General features: G+C 38.3%; 1 protein-coding gene across 1 annotated transcript in view; it reads left to right on the plus strand.

The window, feature by feature from the left end:
* The window catches only part of DNAH11 (dynein, axonemal, heavy chain 11), a 481,900-nt gene that overhangs the window by 447,114 nt on the left and 28,786 nt on the right, over positions 1–6,000 (plus strand). The window lies entirely within an intron of this gene.

Below are 6,000 nucleotides of genomic sequence, written 5' to 3' on the forward strand. Positions count from 1 at the left end.
ATTCAGCCCCTGATTCTTGAGGAATAGTGAGATCTTTTTGGCTACTTCCTGCTAACTTATGAGCATAGGCCAGCCTACTGGTACAGGCCCAAGCTTCTCCTTCTCTATCCTTAAAGGTGACTACTGCCTGATTTGCTAAACTGGAGTGGGAGAGGATTGTTCATGATCATTATCTTGTTCTGAACTTGTTGCAGCCTAGAGGAAACAAAATTCACAATTAAGTTTAAGATACATGGTCCGAAAAAGTTAATAAAAGTACAATAGTAGTTAATGGTCCTACAAGAGGAAGAAACCAACCTTTCATTTCTTCCCAGATATTTCTAGCCAATTTTTTGTCAGAAGTTTCTCTTAGGAACTCAGCTCTTTTTAATAATAACAAGGCTGCTTTTTAAAGTAAAAGTGGAAATTTTTTTCCCCCATGTCATGTGCAGGCAGAAATACGTAATTGTGCATGGAAAATTGGTGGCTGTGTACACACAAGCCTGTTATACAGATACAGATGTTTGTTCTCTGTCCACAACATTACCTTATATTTTCTGATATTAATCTACTCATCCTATGTTGTCATTGTTAAGTGCCATCAAATCATAGACAACTTATAGAGACCCTATGAACAAAAGACCTGAACACTTGTATAACTTTCATTGTTTCTCAGGGTTCATAGGGTTTCCAGAGGCAAACTATTTCAGAAGTGGATGCCACTCCTGCTTCCAAGTTTGTTTTAATCAGGAAGCTCCACCAAACATTGTCCACCATGGGTAACCATTATGCCATTTGACACATCAGTGTCACAGTGTTTAGCACCACAGCAACCACAAGTTACCTCTGTACAGCAAATGGACAGACCAGTGCTATTGCCCTGGAATGTGGCTCATACTTTCTCTTAGAAAAACTTGATTCATATTTTCCTCTTAAAGTAGTTACATTATCAGAACATCATGAAATGGGAATTGGCTTTTGATTTTTAATTAGTTGTTGTTAGGTGTCATCAGGTCAAGTGCAACTCATAGCAACTCTGTGAACAACAGATGAGAGCCATGCCCTATCCTGCTCTATCCCTATGTTCACTATGCTCAAACTCACTGTTACCATTGTTATAGTCACTGTTCAGTCCGTCTCCTTGAAGGCCTTTCACTGACCCTGTATCTTTCCTAGCATGATGTCTTTTCCCAAATTAGTTATATGAAAGATCGATTGAGAGGCAAGGTTTTGTTGCTATTACTTTGTTGCATTCATTTTGGTGGTGTTGGTGGTTTCTTTGTTCCATCTTTCTTTCTGTGGCATCTCTGTAAGAAGGACTTCATTCACCATTTCCTTCAACAGTAGTCTTATTTTCACAAGCTCCCTCAATTTCTGCTTTGCTGAGAATATCTTGATCTTTCTGTCATAATTGATGGACAGTTTTTCTGGGTACAGTATTCTTGGTTGACAGTTGTTTTCTTTGAGTGTTTGATATATGTCATTTCATTGTCTCCTTGCTTGCATGGTTTCTGCTGAGAAATCAGCACTTAATCTCATTTGCCTTTTATCACTTATAGGTTACTCTTTGTTTTTTCCTAGCTGCTTTCAAAATTCCCTCTATCCTTGGTTCTGGCAAACTTGACTGATACGCCTTTATGTTTTTCTTTTGGGGTCTGTCCTATATGGGGTTCACTCTGCTTTCACTCTGATATATATATATATTTTTTTTTCCTCTCATTTTTCATTACACCTGCAAAGTTTTCTTCTATGTAGCTCTTCCACAACTCTCTCAGTGCCTTTTTTTTCTTTATCTTCATGTTATGAGATTCCAATTATGTGCATGTTGTTTCTCTTGATGGTGTCCCACATTATTCTTAGGTTTTCTTCTTTATTCTTCCTTTCTGATTCTGATTTTTCTTCTAGCGGATCAGTGTTGAGAACTCTATCTTCTATTTCACTGGTTCTGTGCACCATCTCCTCAGTTCTGCTCATATGTCCCTCTCAGCACCTGAGACATTGGTCCTCATATTCTGGATTGCAGTTTCTGGGGTTTTTTCCCAGAGTTTCTAATTTCCCATTGGTTTAATCTGCATTGTCTTTGATTGTTTTTATAAGTTCCTCTTGGCTTTTGCTCGTAGAATCCTATAATTCTTTGAGTATATCTTTCACCCATTGGAAATATTCATTGTTCTTTTGAATTTTATATCAGAAAGTTCCATTAGACTTTCTGGCTTCAGGAAATTCCTTAATTCTGTGTTTTGATCACTTTTTTTGGGGGGGTGACATCTTGTTTTGGTTTTGGGGGGGAGGAAGCCTACTTCTTCCATGTAATTGCTATGGCAGATATTTTCTTGCCTGGAGTCCTAGCAGAACCTTTGTCTGCTGAGCTTACTCAGGAATTCATTGCTCCAGAGGAGGAAGGGGGAGCTCACCCTGCTTGAATTTCTCTCTGATTTTTTGAACTCAGAGAAAGACTTGCTTCAGTTGGGGAGCTGAATACACTAGAATGGAGGGGTAAGACAACTCACCCTGCCTGTATTTCTTTCTTTCTGGTCCTGTGGCAACAATTATTTGGTATTGTCGGAGATGGGGCAAATGCTTCCATTTCTTTCCCTCTGGTCCTGCAACTAAGCTATCTGGGGTGGATGGCTTGTTGTTTTCTGGTTGAAGCCCTCTCTCCTGAAATCTGTTGTCTTCCTTGGTCTGTGGAGTCGAACAGCCAGATTCCCTGACTGTCTTCACCACTGTGACCTTCTTCTCTAGGACTGTACCCTGTAGGAACTGATTGCTGGAGCCTTCGAATTAATATACACGGCTGGCAAAGGTGGATGATGATCCAGGCAAAAAACAATGTCTTGGCAGCATCCTGAATGTTAGTGTTATGTCCCTTACATATCAGAGAGATGCAAATAAAAGCAAGTATGAGATATCGTCTCATCCCAGTAACAATAGCAAAATTCAACAGAACAGCAAACAATAAATGCTGGTGAAATTGTGGAGAAATTGAAACTCATATTCACTGCTGGTGGGAGTGTAAAATGGTGCAACCACTATGGAAGATAGTTTGGTGCTCTCTTAAATAATTGGAAACAGAAGTAACATCTGACCCAGCAATACCACCACTCTGAATACACAATAAAGAAACCATAACCACCATCCAAACAGATAAATGCACACCCATGTTTATTGCTGTGTTATTTACAATAGCAAAGAGATGGAAATAACTCAAGTGCCCATCACCAAACAAATGGATAGAAAAAAAAAAACTGTAGTCATACAATTGGAATACCATGCAGCACTGAAAAACAGTGAACTCATATAACATTACACAACGTGGGGGACCCTGGAGGACAGCATGCTGAATGAAATATCTTAATCACAAAAGAAAAATACTGCATAGCACCACTGTTAAGCAGGTCTGACTTGAAGGATTGGGAGAAGAATTAGATAAGAGTGGACAGATAATGACCATTGCATTGAAACAGATGATGGAAAGAATGGTTTAAAAGGAATATATGATTAGGCATTATACTCATAGCAACAGAATAACAGAAGAAGAGATATATCATGGCAAAGAAGACTCAGGGAGGGGGATGGTAGGTAATTTTGCAACAATAATGAATATTTTTTTTAAAAGTGAACTAGGGGAGAGGAAAAGGGGTAAAATGTGCAATAATGAATGAATGGAAATATAACTGTTCTGTATACATTCATTAAAAGCACAAAATAAAATCTTATTTTATAAAAAAGAAAGATTAAATTAATATATTTAGTTCCTTGGTATATTCTGTGTAATTTTTCTGTGATACATCTCAACATCAAGAAAACAAAATTCCTCACCACTGGGCCATGTAGACACCATCATGATAAGTGTAGAAGAGATTGAATTGTCAATTCATTTTACTTGGATCCACAATCAATATCCTTGGTATCAGCAGTCAGGAAATCAAAAGATGTCTTTCACTGGGACAATATGCTATCAGATACCCCTCTAAAGAGCTACACAGAGCAAGGATATCCATTTTAAAACTAAACTGTGTCTGATCCAAGACATGGTCTTTTCCATTCTTCCTATGAAATGTATGCCTCTGATTGGACGATGCGTAAAGAATACTGAAGAAGAATGAATGCCTTTGAATTGTGGTGTTGGTGAAAAGCCTTGAGTATATGACAGATTGTAAACAAACAAATCCTTTGTGAAGGAAACCACGGTGCTCCTTAAAGGAAAGGATGGTAAAACTTCATCTCACATATTTTGAGAATATTGTCAGATTGGGCAAGTTTTTGGAAAACTGTGTCATGCTGGGAAAAGTAGAGGGTCAGTGAGAGAGGAAGACTCTCAAGGAGCTGGATTAACACAGAGACTGTGATGATGAGCTTGAGCATGTGGAAGATGATGTGAACGGTGCAGGATAGAGCAAGGTTCGGATCTGTTGTTCATAATGTCACTATAAGTAGCAGTCAACAACAACAACATTTATAATTTAAGGAGATGTTTGTTTAATAATAGAGCATATACCTAACTGAAACTTTGGCAATTTCTATTAGACCCTTATATTTTTATGTGTTCTTTAAGGTTAATTGCACTTGGGTGATTTCTGTTTTTCTTGCATAAGTTTATATTTTGTTTGATGTTTATTTATGGGGAAACTTTTAATGCTTGTGTATTACCTCAAAAATTACTTTAAAATGTCCTAAGGTCTTAGAATGACGCAGTGACTTAGTTGGATCTGTATTACATGCAAACTGACAAACTCTGAAACTGTTTATGGAGCCCTGAATTCTGATGGAAAGCCTGAGAGAAAGAAGCTAAAAAGGTGATGGGTTCCCCAACCACACAAAAAATACTAAATCCAGGCTTGGTTTATACTAGAAGTACTCAAGAATTCCAGATCTGAACTCTACTCTAAAAGTCTTAAGTACACTTTGTGAAAGGCCTCAGAGTCTGACTCATTGTAAACATGAACTGGCCACAGTATGAGCAGTTTAAAGGGCCAGGTGCTGATTTTAACCTCAATATCATTTTCTGTTCACCACAAACCAAAAGAACAGTTATCAACTGTTAACATCTTTTCCTTGTTCTCTCCCAGAGAACTATGAGATCTGAAAATGAGTGTAAAGTACTACATTAAAGCCATAATTTGGACAGTATTTTGGCTGTAGGGGTTATAACCACATCAATGTTGAACACTAGGACTCAGTATTCCTTCTGTGTTGTAGAGAAACCCCATAGGTCAAGTGGAGGGTCCACGTTTTCCAACAACCCATATGCTATTTTGTCCCTCAGCAAGGAATGTTGTGTTTAGATCATTGGGAGAAACCCATGTGTCAGTCATGGTGATTGTTTAGTTAAGATAGAGGCTAAGCTGCTGTAGAATTAAAAATTAAAACACTAAAACAAACAAACAAACAAACAAATCAATGATTTGAATAAGAGAAGCTTGTTTCTTTCACACATAATAAGCAGGCCTGTTCCCATCCACTCGCCTGAATGGTGGGGCACCTTTACCAAATCTAACTCTAAGATTACTCTGTCATCATCATTTCCTGCCTACAAGAAAGGAAAGCATCAAAAAGATAAGAAAATATTTTTCAAGTAAATGACCATCTTGTTCACATCATTTCTGCTCAAATTCTCTTGGCAAGAAATTTGTCAGATGGCACATCTGCCTTTAAGGGAGGCTAAGAAACAGTTTTGCAATGAGTGGCCGTGTGCTCAGCTAGCTCTCATGTGTGGACCCAGAGGAGAACGGAGAGCTGTGATTAACTCACATTCTGTCAGTGATGAAATAAAGAGGTGATTTTGTCATCTGTCTTTTATGTAGAAAGTAATGGGGGGGATGATCTTATTTTTTAGATAGCATAGAAAGATCCTTATGACTAAATAAAACAAAACAAGAGGAGTCCTCTGATCTCAACAGGCTGGCAAATGTCAAACAGATACTTTCCTTTGTACTTCCATATGATAAGCGGTGGCAGTGGTGGTCGTGGTGGCGGTGGTGGTGGTGATGGTGGTGTTGGTGATAGTGATGGTGGTGG

This window comes from Elephantulus edwardii, unplaced genomic scaffold (assembly GCF_000299155.1).
Source record: "Elephantulus edwardii isolate Elephantulus edwardi_28Jun2011 unplaced genomic scaffold, EleEdw1.0 scaffold00007, whole genome shotgun sequence".
NCBI classification, from domain to species: domain Eukaryota; kingdom Metazoa; phylum Chordata; class Mammalia; order Macroscelidea; family Macroscelididae; genus Elephantulus; species Elephantulus edwardii.